Source organism: Erpetoichthys calabaricus, chromosome 3, assembly GCF_900747795.2.
Source record: "Erpetoichthys calabaricus chromosome 3, fErpCal1.3, whole genome shotgun sequence".
Classification (NCBI taxonomy): Eukaryota; Metazoa; Chordata; class Cladistia; order Polypteriformes; family Polypteridae; genus Erpetoichthys; species Erpetoichthys calabaricus.
In genome coordinates this window covers 303,022,571-303,038,575 of record NC_041396.2, presented here as the reverse complement: position 1 = coordinate 303,038,575, position 16,005 = coordinate 303,022,571, and the positions used below count along the sequence as shown (strand labels likewise).

Here is a 16,005-nt window from a genome sequence, read left to right as displayed (position 1 = left end):
ACTCCTGTCCTGGAGGGCCGCAGTGGCTTCAGGTTTTCATTCTAACCATCTTCTTCATTAGTGACCAGTTTTTGCTGCTAATTAACATCTTTTGTCTTAGTTTTAATTAACTTGACTCAGACCCTTTAGTTGTCTCTCTTTCCTTAATTAGCAGCCAAATAATAAATAGTGAGACACAAAACAAGCTGCCACATGACCAGCTCACCTGTGCCCATCACACAATATCTAAAAATAAAGAAAGGTGGAGCTCTCAGTAAGGCTGATCTCTCAGGTCACCCAAACATTTTGATGGTGTTCCTAGTAAAAAGATAAAATCAACAGTTTTGGAAATGTCTGCTGTGGAAGAATGAGAGCAACAACAGGCAATGGAATTAAGTAACAAGTTTAATTAACAGCAAGAATCGGCGTCTCATTAAGAAACTGATTGGAGTGAAATTGGATGGATTTTGAAGCCCAGATTTAGCTGGTCATCCGTCGGCTCGTTTCACTCTGATTTCTGTTTGGCTGTTATTTAATGAAGAAAAGAATCAATTCAGAGGAATGAATCCTTAAAAACAGGGCTATTAAAATGAAGGGAAAAAGAAATTAATTAGTAGAGAAAACTGGTCACTGATTAGGAAGAGGGTTAGAATGAAATCCTGCAGCCACTGCGGCCCTCCAGGCCTGGAATTCGTCACCCCTGCTCTAAAGGAAAGTCTGATTTTTAACAAATCCAGAATAAACAATGATGGGTGACATTACTTTGGTTAGCTTCAAGTTATTTCAGAGACCGTATGTAACAACTTTCAAGGGCTACCTTTCTACTAATTCTTTTCATCAGGTTTAGGAAAATATCTAACCAAAACCAGCTGGCAAATAACATTATGAAAAAATAAATGTTCAATAGACTCCTTTGCAGAACATACAAACATCACTTACATCATGGAACATTTTATTAAATAAGTAATACTGGTGCAATTTTTTAAACAGCAATTTTCTAAATTTGTTATTAGTTTAAAAAAAAAACTTACAAGAACCGTAAGCATTTCTGCACAGACGCACAAGTACACGGCGCGCACCGCCCATTTGACGACGCCTTGCGCTTCGCCCCGTGCGAACCCTGCTGACGTCAGTACGTCACGACGTTCGGGGGGAGGCGTGCCGATAAGCACGTACAACGTTGAGCGAGTGAGAAAAAAAGAAAGCTCGAGACGGAAAAAGCGAAGCGTTCGAGGCTCGTCTACGTCGGAAGAGTTGAAAGTAAGTGTGCTGTGGTATCGTTACCGAATGCCCGAGGAATTGTCGTTGGAACTCGCAGTTGTTTGCACCTGAATTAGGAGGCAAATGACAGCTGTCTGTACTAACGACGCGGCTGGCTCGTGGCGAACTGCGCAACACCTTTCCGGCGTCCTCCTCTTCCTGGGCAGTGTGTATGTATGCGGCCTTTGACGACTTTCTTCGAACGGTCGTAAAATTCAAAAGGAGCGCGATGACGGAGTGACAAATCGCAATAATTACAAAATTGAATGCTGTAGGTGTTTTTTTTTTTTTAAAGTGCACCGAGAGGCATTAAAACGATGGGGTTGTCGTGACGGTGTGTACGCGTCCAGCTGTCTTGTGTGTGGGTGGGGGGCGGAGGTGTCTGCGAGTGCCTGGCCCAAGTCCGTCACACTCAGGTGCGCGTACATTGGCTTTTTTCATATTTGGGGTTTCCCTCATAAATGCCGTTGTGTTACTCTGCATTTCGAGGTTGATGGTATAATTTTGAACATTTCGCTTTCGATTGCTCGACGAAGAAGGGGGGTGTTGCTGTCTGCAAGCGTGGGAGTCGCACAAATTCTGATCACGCACTTTACTCGGTACGTGTCCCCGCTGCCCTGACAACGTCCCGCCCCTCCGGTCCCCAGTGACGTAGTCATCACGCTATTGTGTGTTTCCATTTGTTTCATCATGCAGGCCTTGCACCAGAGGCCCTGTGCCAAAGGGAGGCGGGGCCTTCAAGTCCCCTGGACGGTTATTAATTAGGCTGTCATGTGTGGATAGTGACCCTCGAGCACCATAACAGGAGCAGGCCAACTCGCGCAAAACCGATTAGTGTCACATGTCTGTGCCAAATGGAATGCTGTTCCGTTCACTTCGCTTTGTAACTTGTCTGGATCTTTTGTTTGAATTTTCTCGTTGTCATTCTGAACTGGATTAAACGGGTTTAAAACTGTTGTAGTGTGTTTTTTCACAGCAAGGGTAATCGAATAAGCTACTCGGAGAGCAACACACAAGGATAATGTTTGAAAAATATTTATCTATATGTATTTTTGTGTGTAGTTGTCTTCCAAATGTATATATTGTTTTTATTCTTCTGAAATAGCAATGCCACTTGATCCTGCAGTGTTGTACTTGTTCACAGTATGTTACTCAAACCTTACAATGAGAAGCTAGTTCTTTCTGTAATCTGAGTTTTTCTCCGAGCGCCAGCAATTTTGGGGCGTCCAAACCACGGTACTTTTTCTTTTTTTTTTTTTTTTTTTTTTTTTGTTCCTTGAGGAGGCGCAAAAAAAAATTTATTTCAGCTTTGGGGCGTCAAATTTTTCACCGCCCCGGGCAACATGATCTCCAGCTACACCACTGATATATAGATATTAATTTAATACACAAATTTGACAATAAATTTTCTTTTATTATAAGTATACATACATAAAAACTATACTATATTTACTTTTATACAATCTTAATAATTATTATAACATAATGACTGATTAATGTGATACCTGCGCTTGTTTCAGTGAACACAAAAGTTTTATATTCGGCTCTATATTTGACAGCACAACCCGAAGTTCTTGGTCAAGATCTTTTAAGCATGACCGCTTATCATTTTTAATTAACACAAGAGTTGTTTGTCTTTTTTGGCGTAACTGGGATGGTTTGAATTTAGATGACAATTTAGTTTACTGGGTGCCATTCCTCGTTTGATAGCTGATCGCCGCAAATGATGCATTGTGGCTTTGGAGCCGTTTTGTCACCACACCACGAGAATCCATATCGAATGTAGTCTTCGTTGTACTTCCTTTTCACAATCTTCTTTTTTTTTTTTTGCAACACTTGTGCTGGGTTCTTCATCATCTGTACGTGAAGACGAATCTTTTCCACGTAAAAATTTATCCATATTTAAAGGGGTATAAAACTAAATATGAATCACACGAAGAACGTTAACCATACACAATTCAGCAACACAACAAATAGTAATGAATGATAACTACTGTCGCAAGACGAGTGAATGCGACGTAGCACGACTAATACGTCGGCTTGAATTGAATCTAGGTGAGAACACGGAGCACTCTGCCTATCAAAGCATACTACGGAGTTGTCTGGCGACTACGTAGGGCCTACGTCGTAGGCAACAGGCGATGAGATTTATTATTTCAGAGAAATGACACAAAATTATGAAACCTTTAAAAGGCTATTTACGCGAATATTTCATTGCACGTATTCTCGTTATTGTGTTTCTAAGGAGGACCGTTGAAATATTATTTAGTTAGAAAATTGTCTTATTTGACCGCGTCACACCTGTATCGGCTCAAGGCACACCGGTTGCGGAGCACTGGTTTAACCTATTGACCTGAAATTTGTTACGCATACACTACGTGATGTCTACTATCCGCTTTTGGGGTGATGATTGACCTCCAAGGTTATTCCTTTATTTTATTTTATTGTAGAATTGACTCTCGGCAGCGGCCGTGTGGCGCATGCGTACGGGCGCCATTCTCATCCCTACCACCTTCGCCGTCACTTTCCCTTCCTCTTCATATCTTAAACCATTCTTGAGACAGATTGAAGACTTAAGTGCCAGCTTAAGTGAAAAATTAAAGAAAAGTAATTGCAACACAAACACTGACTGAATCAGTTTTACGCGAAAAGATGCCGTAGAAAGAAGAGAAGAAGCGGGCCGCTAGGGTGGAGAAAAGAAGAGCTGCTCAGGAAGCAGCAAGCGCATCAACCTCAGAGAAATCGAATGCTAAACGTACAGAGAAAGAATGAAAGCTGCAAGTCAAGTGTATTAATGTGCAGTGTGCCGTTATTGGTGTAATTAAATTGTCTGCCTACACTGGGCATGCACCCAGCATAGGTGTCCAAAATAGGCATACACCATGTGATTTTTGACACAATTTAAGGCTGATTTGCAGTTGCACTCTTTTTTTTTTTTCTTTTTTTTTTCTTTTTTTTTTTTTTCCTCTTTCTTTCTTTCCCCAGAGTTGGCTCGAATTTTGGCTTTGTTGGCTGTCATTTTACAGGGTAGTTTCAGAACAGTATCGGAAGAGTTTCTATTGTATCAGAAATATTAGTTTGAGCGACCTGCGCCACCACCACCTAATCTAAGCATCATGATGTTCCTACATTGATGGATTAAAAGCCAGAAGTCTGCATGACCGTCGTCATCAAGACCTTCCAGTGGGAACTGGAAGAGGACTGTTTCATTTATGTTAGGTAGAATTCCCAGAGGGGGCTGGGTGGTCTCGTGGTCTGGTACCCCTACAGATTTTATTTTTTTCTCTCCAGCCATCTGGAGTTTTTTTTTTTTTTTTTTTGTTTTTTTGTTTTTTCTGTCCGCCATGGCCATCGGACCTTACTCACTCTGTTAATTAATGTTGTCTTATTTGAATTCTTACTTTATTTTTCTTCATCATGTAAAGCACTTTGAGCTACATTATTTGTATGAAAATGTGCTACATAAATAAATGTTGTTGTAGCAGTCTCTCTAGCCCATTTGTTGATGTCACTATCAAATTTACCAAAATTTATTGTGCATCTACTGCAGTGAGCGTGCTTTGTACGTGTATGGTTTAGGTGCCCACATCCTGGCCTGTCAATCAGACCAAATGTCCTTGTGCAGTTTGAGTACACGTGCAACTGGCGACTCTTATCGTGCAGTGTGAGTTGTCAGTTGACTACAATTAGAGCTGCTCCAGTCAATCGGGCGCAGATCAAAATCGGCCAGTTTTTCAATAAAAAGAGACTTGATCATTAAATTGCCCAATAACAAAAAACAATCTTTTCAGCCCCTGCTTTTCTAGGCTTTAGGGTAATTTAGTTCTAGTGGTCCTTTACATAAGGTGTTACGTGTCACTTTGCAGTGGACTTCCTGCAGTGTAAAACAAAGCAAGTCAAGGCTTGCTTCACAAGAGAGAAGAGACATTGGGACATTAGCCATTATGTTAAAAAAAAGTGGAGTAATAAACTGAGAAAAAGGAATTGGAGAAGTCATCGTGTGCAGTTAAACAAACGGAGCAGCTACTTTAATGAATTCAGACCTTTTTTATTTTGTCCTTTTAATTAAAACGAATACTGTTTGAGTTTGGACCGCAAGCTTGTTTTAAGTGCCTCAGCATTTCACTTGAAAAAAATAAAAATGAAATTGTTATTTAAACAATACATTTTGCTGTTAAGCTAACAAGACTATCTTTTACTTATAAACCTGTTATTCTGGTGTCTTCTTGATAAACCAGTTATGAACATTTGATACATTTTGGTTTGTACTGTGCTTATTTGTTGCTGTGTCTCATACAGTATATGTTTCGGTAAGAAACCAGTACTAAATTAATAAAATGGTAATTCATATTTATAATTCCACCTTAAGAATTATGTCTAGCTGATACACTGAAGAAAGAACACACCTGTATAAATACAGTAAATGTATACTTTAATAGTAAAAAAAAAAAGGTTGTAGTGCAGTTAATGATTTAAAAATTATTATAACCTTTAAACAATGCTTAAATGTAAAAATACCAGCACTTAATTGACAATACCAATTAATTGATTGTGGAAGTGTGTCTGTATTGTATATAATATATATAAATTGTTGGAGAAAATGGTGAAAGACTTGTCTCGTATAGGTACATTGTAGAAAAAAATAACTTTCTTTTATGCCATATGTGTTATGGATAAATATTTTTGTACAGATTTATTAGTATGTAATTTAAGGAAATTTTTATTCTAGTATTTTTATGGTCATTGAACAGTAAGGCTACAGAATTTCATTTTGTTAATGAATAATGAACAGTTAACACTTTTGGTCTATAGTTTAATTAATTATACAAATTAATAATTATGTAACTGTAGGGCATAAGGTTTCTTTGTGTCTGGTTACGCAGGAGATTCATGCAAAAAGTTTTTTTTAAAGGGATAAACGTGGAAAAAATTGGAATCATCTGATCAAGTAACATGAAATCGGTGATCAGTATTTCCCTCAAAAAACCTGATTGTAGCGTCCCTAACTAAGATTTTTGCAAAAATCATACAAAAACAATTTAGATGCATACAGGTAAACATCACTACAAGCACCATGGAAAGCAGCTCTTTTATGCCTGCTATGTTGTAATATGTTGTTCTTCAGTGAATGGTGGGTGACCAGTCAGGCAATGAGACATTGTAATGAGCAGGATTAATTCAGGAAAGACCCAAGTAATAAGCACAGACCAACCAGAGCTCAAAGGATTCTGGGTTCTCAAAGATCTTTGTTTTCACTGGTCCACACTGAAGTGCAGCGCTGGTGTTTTCAAAAGTCTCCTTCTCTGGAGAGTAGTTTCAAAAATTTTCATTGGTTGAAAATGCCAGTATAGTGTTGACAAAAGGTGAAAACTGAGACATACGTCTGTTTTTATACAGGATTGTAGTAGTGTGGCTGGGACCTTAAAGTAATAGCTCTCCTATTTTTCCAACCATTTTTGTTTTTTGTCTCCTCTTATTTTTGAGTTTCCATTATATGTATTGCATTCAACACCTTGCCTGCCTTGTTGAACTCTGTGTCTGCCAGTCAGTAAATGTGATGCAATCTTTCTCTTTCTGTTTGACTGTTTTACATAAGTGTGACATGTGATGCACTGTCTTACACCTGAGAGATTGCGCGGACTCCAAAGGCTTCAAGAAAACCAACTCTGTTCCAAATAAAACAGGAACAGTCAGTCTTTATTCAAACTGGACCTACCACTTTCATACACACAGACACGGCAAACGAGGAATGACTGGGCCAAGTCAGTGGCCAGGTTAGGCTGTTCCCCCTCAACGATCAGGTGATGCTGTGAACCTGTGGTTGCTTTGGCAACGGACAAGCGATCCCTGCCTGTGTTAACAAAGTTTCTCTGCACAGCACAGCTGGCGGGTTCTCAGGGTCTCAGAAATCTCACATAAGGAAAGACAAAGTTCCAAATTAATTACCGCTCAAATTACAGACCAGTCATAATTCTTGTCCATACATGTTTTATGCACGCATTTGATTTACATCAGGCATGTCAAACACGTGGCCCCCAACAGAAATCTGTGTGGCCCGCATGACAGATCCTAGTTAGCACTGAACTTGTACAAAATGATTGATTCAATCACAAACAATAGTATTCTGCATCTTTGGTGTTACTTATTGACTTTTCTTACTTCTGACAAAAGCGTGTTTTCCCATGGCATTACGGTACCGGAAACGTCATCTGCTAGTATAGTCACGAGCCTTGACCAAAGTTAATGAGCCGCAGCGTCACAACTGAAGTGCTAGGCTGCAGCAGGGGTGGCCTTAGGCATGTGCAAACTGTGCACCTGCACAGTGCCGCCAAATCCCCGGGGGCCACCACGCCAGTATATATTGAATATAAAACAAAAAGAAAATAACGACACAGCTGACGGCAATGTGGCCGAAAAACTTTCTATTTCTTGTTAATTAGTATGCTGTATTTACAAATGTCGCTAGAGTCGGAGCAGTAAGCTATATGTAGTATTATAATGTTTTGCCGTAATGAGAATATCATGGTTTTCAGTTACAGACACACGTATATAGAAGCGTGTCATGAGCACGAGGCAGCTATGCAGTGTCCGCAATGGATGTGGCCATCCGCCGTGCATAAGATACCGTATTGACATTGCCAGGCGAAGGGGCCACCGATTCTTTCTCTGCCCAGGGCTGCCACGAGCCTAGAGCCACCCCTGCTAAGGCTACACTACTGACTGGTCTGCTGAGACTGGCCACTGGGCAGAACTGACCATCACGAGTAGTAATAGCCCTCATATTTTCACGTTTTTTTGCTCTAGTTTCATGTAATTTTGTGCTAGTATTGTAACGAACCGTTAGTGCAGACTACAGCTGAAGATATGAAGTGGACGTGAGAAGTTGGTGAGTTGTTTCTTAACATATTTTTGTGATTTTGAGTTTGTAAAATTAGTGTAGGTCAGGTGGCTTTTTGCATATCGGCTTATTTTACAATATAAACTTAAGTAAACTTAGTAAAGTAAAATTTGATTTTTGGAGGATATGTTTTCCAACATGAATTCAGTGAGCATTTTCATGATTTCAGTTCACACAAACAGGGCATTGCGCTGTTCTCTTACAACGTTGAGAATGCGCCTGAGAATATCCAAATGGAATTGATTGAAGTGCAGTCAGATTCTATTCTGAAGGCAAAATACAACGAAGTTGGTGTGCCAGGCTTGTATGCTTATCTGCCACCCTCGTATGTGCAGATCTGTAAGTTGGCATCGAGAGTACTGTCTATTTTCGGAAGCACTTACCTTTATGAGCAATTGTTTTCGTTAATGAAAGCTACCAAAACCCCACATCACTCAAGACTTACCATCGAGCACCTTTCATCCCTCATAAAAGTTGCAGCTGCACAAGATTTCAAGCCTGATATTGACGAACTGGTTACTAACAAGAGATGACAAGTGTCGGGACAAAAGAAATAAATCTCACACATGTAAGGCTCCTATATAAGCAATGAATATAATATAATGAATATCAATCATCAAGACACTATATAAAAGCGGTCGGGATTGTCCTTCAGTCCCCTGAGTGCAAAGCGTAGTGGTTTTCCGCTTATCACAGACTTACTACTTGCGGCTTGCGGTACGAAGCGACGCGATGTGAGCAGAGTTCTGGTGCTCCCATCGTTCCCTTGCTTTTGTGCGTGATGCGCTGGAAAAATAGACAAAATTATGTCTCTGGAGGGCGGCACGGTGGCGCAGTGGTAGCGCTGCTGCCTCGCAGTTGGGAGACCCGGGTTCGCTTCCCGGGTCCACCCTGCATGGAGTTTGCATGTTCTCCCCGTGTCTGCGTGGGTTTCCTCCGGGAGCTCCGGTTTCCTCCCACAGTCCAAAGACATGCAGGTTAGGTGGATTGGTGATTCTAAATTGACCCTAGTGTGTGCTTGGTGTGTGGGTGTGGGTGTGTGTGTGTGTGTGCCCTGCGGTGGGTTGGCACCCTACCCAGGATTGGTTCCCTGCCTTGTGCCCTGTGTTGGCTGGGATTGGCTCCAGCAGACCCCCGTGACCCTGTGTTTGGATTCAGCGGGTTGGAAAATGGATGGATGGATGTCTCTGGAAATAATTAATGTTGATGGAGTACAAATGCCTCACCGCGTAGTAAATATCAGGGGAGATGGTGCTTGCTTATTCTCATCTACAGCTTATTTAGTGCATGAAACTCCGTCTTTAGCGGTACAGATTCGGGCTGACATTGTACAACATGTTTTAAGTAATTGGTCAAGGTTTCAGCTATTTACAATGATGCCGTCAGGAATCTCTTATACAAATGAGCTTCAGTATCTCACTGAAATGTCAAAGTCTCAAACTTATGGTACCATTTCTGAGCTAATGGCAGCGGGAGAGTTGTTCCCCTATGAGTTTCAAGTATATTATTATGGAGTCCTACACTCCAAGTTTGGACAGGCACTCGAGGGGATATAAAAAACTTAGGTTTTTGGGAGATGTTATGAATGGGCACTTTGATGTTCTCATTCCCTACACTTACATGCCTGATGTACACATGGAGCGCACACAAATTGAGGATAAAAGTCGGTCGCCTTAAAAGGAGGGTGAGCCTAGCAATATAATAAGGACCTAGCTAAGAGGTTAAGACTCTAATTCTACACTGTTGTATGGAGACTGCATGGAAATAAATTGCTTTTCTTTAAACTTTTAAGTGTTACATTTTTTAAAGTTTTCATTATTGGAACGAAAGCTACAGTAACTTTGTATAAAAGTATTTGTTACAGTGCAGCCCGCTGATGCACGTATGGCAGTCGAAGCGGCCCACCAATGGTAGTGAGTTTGACATGCCTGATTTACATCATGTAATGGTTCCAAATTATGTGTTTGTATCTTGCCTGCACTAGTCTTTATGATGCATGCCTGTATTTATTTTATAACATTTGGTAGTGTAGTAAGTACCATATTTCCGGCCAGGCAACTTGTGTCTTGCATTACCTGGCCAGCAGCAGGAAAGAATCTGTCGGGGGCTTTTAAATTTCTGACAAGTGTTGTGATTTTTGGTTATGTGTGGGAACTTGGCCATTTTAACTACCTGAAACACTGCTTTTCACTTTTAGCTCTCCCTATTAAAAATTGGCACAATAAAATCGCATTGATTTTTATCTAATTGGTACTTTTTTGCTCTTGTTAGTAACCTCTGTTTACAAAGTAATATGGTTGCATATTTGACTTTTTCCAGTAGTCTTGACAGATTCACAAATCACCAAGTCAGGTAGGCAGTCGGTCATTTTCCAACCCGCTTAGGCTCCAGCAGACTCCCACAACCCTGATCAGGACTATCTCAGCTAGCATAGGGTGCAAGGCAGGAACACACCCTGGACAGGGCATCAGTTCATCACAGGGTTAACACACACACACACACACCCCCCGTCCAGCCACACACTAGGGCCAGTTTAGGATCTCAAGTTCACCTAAACTGCATGTCTTTCTGACTTGACCACAGCTGTATTTGGAATGCACACATTAGTAATGAGCATTCTGTCTCCGTAGTCCATCTTAATCACTTAGGTATTTTTTAGCTGATTTTACTTGTATTCTCTTAAAATGCTTTGTAAGGACTCGCCAGCAATACTTAAAATGGCTCTTCAATCTCTAGTTCTTTTGTACAAAATTTTCATTAGCTGTAGTTTTCGTCTGAGAAATATTGTGCATATCATTTAATATTTGTTAACTTATAATGTAGTACTAGGGTGTTGTACCGTGTTAGCCATTATGAATGTAGTGAGAAGTCAAGCAAAATGACCCCTTTTATTGGCTAACTAAAAAGATTACAATATGGAAGCTTTTCAGGCAACTCTGGATCCCCTTGTTCAGGCAAGATGTCATCAATATTCTTCAATGAATTATGTTAACAAGGTAATCGTGTAAGATACCGATTGCTTCTTACTTGAGGAAGGGGCCTGAGTTGCCTCGAAAGCTTGCTTATTGTAATCTTTTTAGTTAGGCTATAAAAGGTGTCATTTTGTTTGACTTCACTTATAATGGAAAATCTCAAGTGAGAGTAAATGGTTTGAAAGGAGAATTGTTTAAAATTGGAAGGTACAATTACTGTTTTATTTGGCAAATCCTTTAAAGCAAAAACATTTGGCATAAATGTAAGAGGTTGGTTTTCTTTTCAATAACCTGTTTTGACATTTTTAGTAACTTTGGATGTTTTTGGATTTTTATGCCCCTGTCCAGGGAAGGGGAAGTTGCGTAGAGTTTTTTTGGAACATGTAGAATTGCATTGGTTGCACTGAGAAAATGGGTGGACATGTGCTCAGACAATTCCAGCTTTCTTTGCTCTGTTTAAAAAGGCTGCTATGTTTTGCTGAGTGGAGTGTGACAAATCTGGATTTTGAACTTTGATTCTGAAACTGATAAGACAGTGGCCATCAGCAAAAAACATATTTATGCAAGCCTTATCAGGTGAAATCTGAGTAAGCGTGCAGATTGCTCAGCCAAGATGGCATTATGGGTTCACACTGAGCAATGCATAACATTACATTTAACTAGTTTTTGCTGTAAAATTACCTGTCATATTTTCTCGTGTTATTCCATCATTATAAGCAGCTTTTGCATAGCTTAATATATGATTCAACCCCTCCAAGTTTGTCTCTTTATAAATAATCACATTTGCATAGTTTTATATTCTGGAAGCATTCAGTGAATTGCACTGTAATATTTTCAGTTGTTTTGAAATGCATTTGCTTGCATTTATGCTTGGAGTAAACTTGAAGACAAATCCAAATTCAATCCTTTTCTGTTAATCGCTCGCCTTTTAATGTCAGTCAGGTTTTTGTACCATGCAGTCATTTGCGCCTGTGGTTATTTCAATGCATAAGTGGATTAACCTTGAGTTGGAGGTTATAGGCGGTGTAGTGGCACTGTGGCGAAGGATTTGTGCTGATATCTGGAAGGTTGTCAGTTCAAATCCCATTGCTACCAGAAGGGATCCTTCTCCATTGGGCCCTTGAGCAATGCCCTTAACCTGAAAATGGCCCCAGTAGCGCTGTACACTGCCTTACCCTGTGTTGTGACCCCCAAAAGTCGTGTGAAAAGACCATTTCCCTTTGGAGGATTAAAAAAAAAAAATAGTCGGCACCTGTATTTGGCAAGCCTTTTAGATGGAGCCAACCTTGAACAAAAAGTTCTCCTCCATAATGAATGAAGGCTTCTGGCTGCAGTTCTGGTTTGCCTGATCTCCCCTCTGACATGGGCATCTTGCCTTCCTAAATTTCACCCCAAAATTAGTACTGCCAAAGAATGAACTGGAATCGCAAGGATTAGGCTGTAAACTATGTTTAGAACTGACCTCTCCCATGTGAACTGCAGGTCATGTAGTCTGTGAGCTAAACTTAAACCTCAATGTCTGTAGATCCTAAAACCTAGGCAATAATTCAAGGGTAGTCCGAAACCAGCTGATCCGTAAGGAGCTTACAGAACAAAATTGTTGAAGATCAAAACATACTCTCTGCTGCCTCGATGTTGGCAACATATTAGAAAAGAGTCCTAGCAGTAGATAAACTGCTTTCAATGCAGCCATTTACTATCGAAGTCGATTTTTATTTTACAATTTGACTTTTAGCTGATGTTAATAAAACAAAATATTTTAAACTAATTGGGTAATGTTTTGTATCCATGTAAATCTGAATCATTCTACTGTCCCCTAACTAGAGAAGTTAAATAGATTCTTTAAGCACAGAAGATGCCAGTCTGCTCGTTCTTTGTACCTGTGATATCACTTTTTGACGAATTGCCAGCATTTCTGTGTCCATTCAGCTGTGGGGTGTTTGTTCAGATTGCTAGTAGCTAACTATCCAGACTAACTGCATGGTTGCTTGTTTTCTTCACAAAGACCTCATTTTGTTCATCTAGCCCAGCTGAACATCATGTCAGTATGATGGATTTCCAAGCCTTGGCTCACTGCAGACAACACATTAACTAAACGGCCTTTAGCACCCAACTCTGAGAAGTAAGAGCCAGGTTGTGCTTTTGGCAGCTAAATGGAAAAGCATGCTCTTCTGGGCTACAGGGGAAAAAATGTGTTGCCTTTATTTGTTCCTATATTTTTCTGTTCAGCTGTCCTATCTTCTAACGTAAATAAATACATAATGAAATCCATTGATCTTGTACTTAATGCAGTGCTAATATGAATCATGTTAAACAATTATCACCGAAGAACAAAAAATGTGCTTGTTTTAAATCCTTTACCTTTCTTTAAGATTCCTCTCTGCCACGATGGGGGTGGGTAGTTAGCTGTCATATAAGTTTGAGAGTTAGTTTTGAATATTGATATTAAGAAAATAAGTCTAAATCTGGGTTTGAGGTTGGGGGTATTCCCTTTTTAAATTTAGCATGCACGGGGAATTTTAGTATATATAATCCAACGTCTGTATGTCTGTCCGCTTTTCACGGGAGAACTACTTAACGAATTTAAATCGGGTTTTTTCTATAATTTGCTTGACCATTGCGGTTAATTTTGCAACTTCTGTCATTGCACTAAGTATTATGGTTCACTTGTAGGAGCAATATATTCGCACAAATCCGAGAGACAGGCTGTGGGCTGAGGGGAGGGGGCAGCGTGACGTTACATCAGGAGTGGGGAGCAGAGCAGGGCCCTCACTCACTCGCAAGTCTCCGTGCAAATCTGTCGTGACGCTTTGGAGCGTACCTTGCCTCCACTTAGCTAGCGATACCAGTTTGTTTGTTGATTTTTTTTTTTTTTTCCCTTTTCAAGTTTGTCCTGTTTCACTACTATGCGGGGGGAGCCACAGGGGACAACTAGTTATAAATAAGGCTGTCCTTACTGTCAACCTCCAGTGATATTTTTATTATGTCAAGCTTTTTCCCTTAAGCTTTCCTTTTTGTAACTATGTACAGTGCCCTCCATGATGTCAGAGAAAAAGACACACCGATTTCCCCCTCTACTCCACAGTTTAAAATTACAAATCAAACAATTCAATGAAAATGCACATTACAGACCTTCATTTAAGCAGATTTGCATACATTTAGGTCATACCGTATGTCTTTGTCCTAAACATTATGGAGAGCACTGTACATAAATGTCCTAGTTTAACATCAGTGACTCTCTTTAAACAATATATTTTGTATGACATGGCCTCAGTCTTTCCATGCCTATCCTTTCCTTTAATTTTCTTCTACTTTAGTGCTCTACTAAATTCCAACTTTTCTTGGAGGCACAAGCTCTGAGATTAAGTTGTGAGCTGTGATGTTTGCACTATTCAAAGAATTGTTTAGTTTTGTTTTAATTCAGTTTTGTGTACTGATTCTGCATGCGACACTTTTTGAATACAGTGCCCTCCTTCATGATTAATACAAGAGCACATTTTTCCTTTTGATTTGTCCATCTGCTCCTCGGTTTAAAATGACAAACAATTCAGATATGACTAAAGTGCACATTGCAGATTTTCAATGCCCTTAGTCTAGTAAAAGGCAAGGTCAAATGAACATGGACGCTCCCCTGTGGCATTGCACCATTGTTGTGCCATAGTGAGATGCCTTTGGGCAGAGGAAGTTAAATGTATTTGCTTGTGCAGATCTGTAAATTGTTTGGATATAAACTTTATGGTACGCCAAGTTGTTATACACTATGGTGTGTGCAGATGCACGTCAGTGACCGGTTTGACTGGTCTCATAACACAGAGGAACATGTAAGAAAGGGCAGAGCAGGGTTTTTCTTCTTGGCAAACTGCATTCCATTAATGTGGATACTGACATCATTCACATCTTCTGTATCTCTGTGATGGCCAGTGTGGTGTGCTGGGCTCATAACATCACTTCAGGAGAGAGGCCCACCCAATCAACAAGCTAATTAAAAGGGCAGGCTCAGTTATTAGGACGTACTAGGGCCTTGCTCAAGGGCCCAATGTTGTTTGTATACATAAACACACACACATCCACAGGCATATTATTCCTTTCCAGGGCACAAAATGAGGAAAATTGCTTTTCTAACCTCATATTTGTTTTAGAATTGTTGCATACATAAGGGCAAAAGAGATAAAAAAGAGTGGAAGACTAGTAGTCTCGTTATTACTTTTGTCCTTGATTTCGCATTTTTCTCCCGACCCTGGATAATTTTAGCTTGGGTTTTTCTTTCCCTTTTTAAAAGTGTATTTGAATTATGAGATCACAGGTATTTCAGTTTCAGCTCATTGTGTCCATGATTAAGAGAAGTGAAATATGATACTTGGAAAGCTCTGTGATGTTAATACTTCAGGTATGTTTATTTTGATTTGAGTGGTAGCAGGTAGCACAGTGTGTGCTGTGAAAGCACATCAGAATTGCACAAAAGGACTGTGTAACTAACCATACCTGTAGACTTTAAAAATACAAAAGCCTTTCTGGGAAAACTTTCCTGTTCCAAGAATGCTGTCGCAAGACATTTGTGTAAAGAAAGTAGAAGTGCCAGTATGGCAGCAGGCCAGCAATCCTATCCGATATTGGCAGCAGATTTATCATGGCACATTTCTGAAACTGAGGCTTAAAAATGTCTTTAAGATATGAAATGTGTCAACTGTAATGAAGCATGTGTAAAATGGCAAAACCACTTAAGAGTTCAGTAATTTACATCCAAGAGTTTATTATCTCAAAGTGTGGTTTATAAATATTACAAATGGAGAATAGCCAGCTCATAATTCAACAACCAGTCACCTAGTATGCCAAATTCTGTAACAACTAGGATTGTCAAATTAGCAAAGAATCAAAGTTCAAATATTCATATTAAAA

The 16,005-nt window shown here is 39.9% G+C and overlaps 1 protein-coding gene across 1 annotated transcript in view; it reads left to right on the top strand.

Annotated features, from left to right (window-relative positions):
- Positions 1-1,099: 1,099 nt before the first annotated feature.
- Positions 1,100-16,005, top strand: part of tegt (testis enhanced gene transcript (BAX inhibitor 1)) — a 40,279-nt gene continuing 25,373 nt past the window's right edge. The window contains exon 1 of the mRNA XM_028798614.2: positions 1,100-1,239. The gene's annotated coding sequence lies outside the window, so the exon portion shown is untranslated. The remainder of the gene's footprint in view (positions 1,240-16,005) is intronic.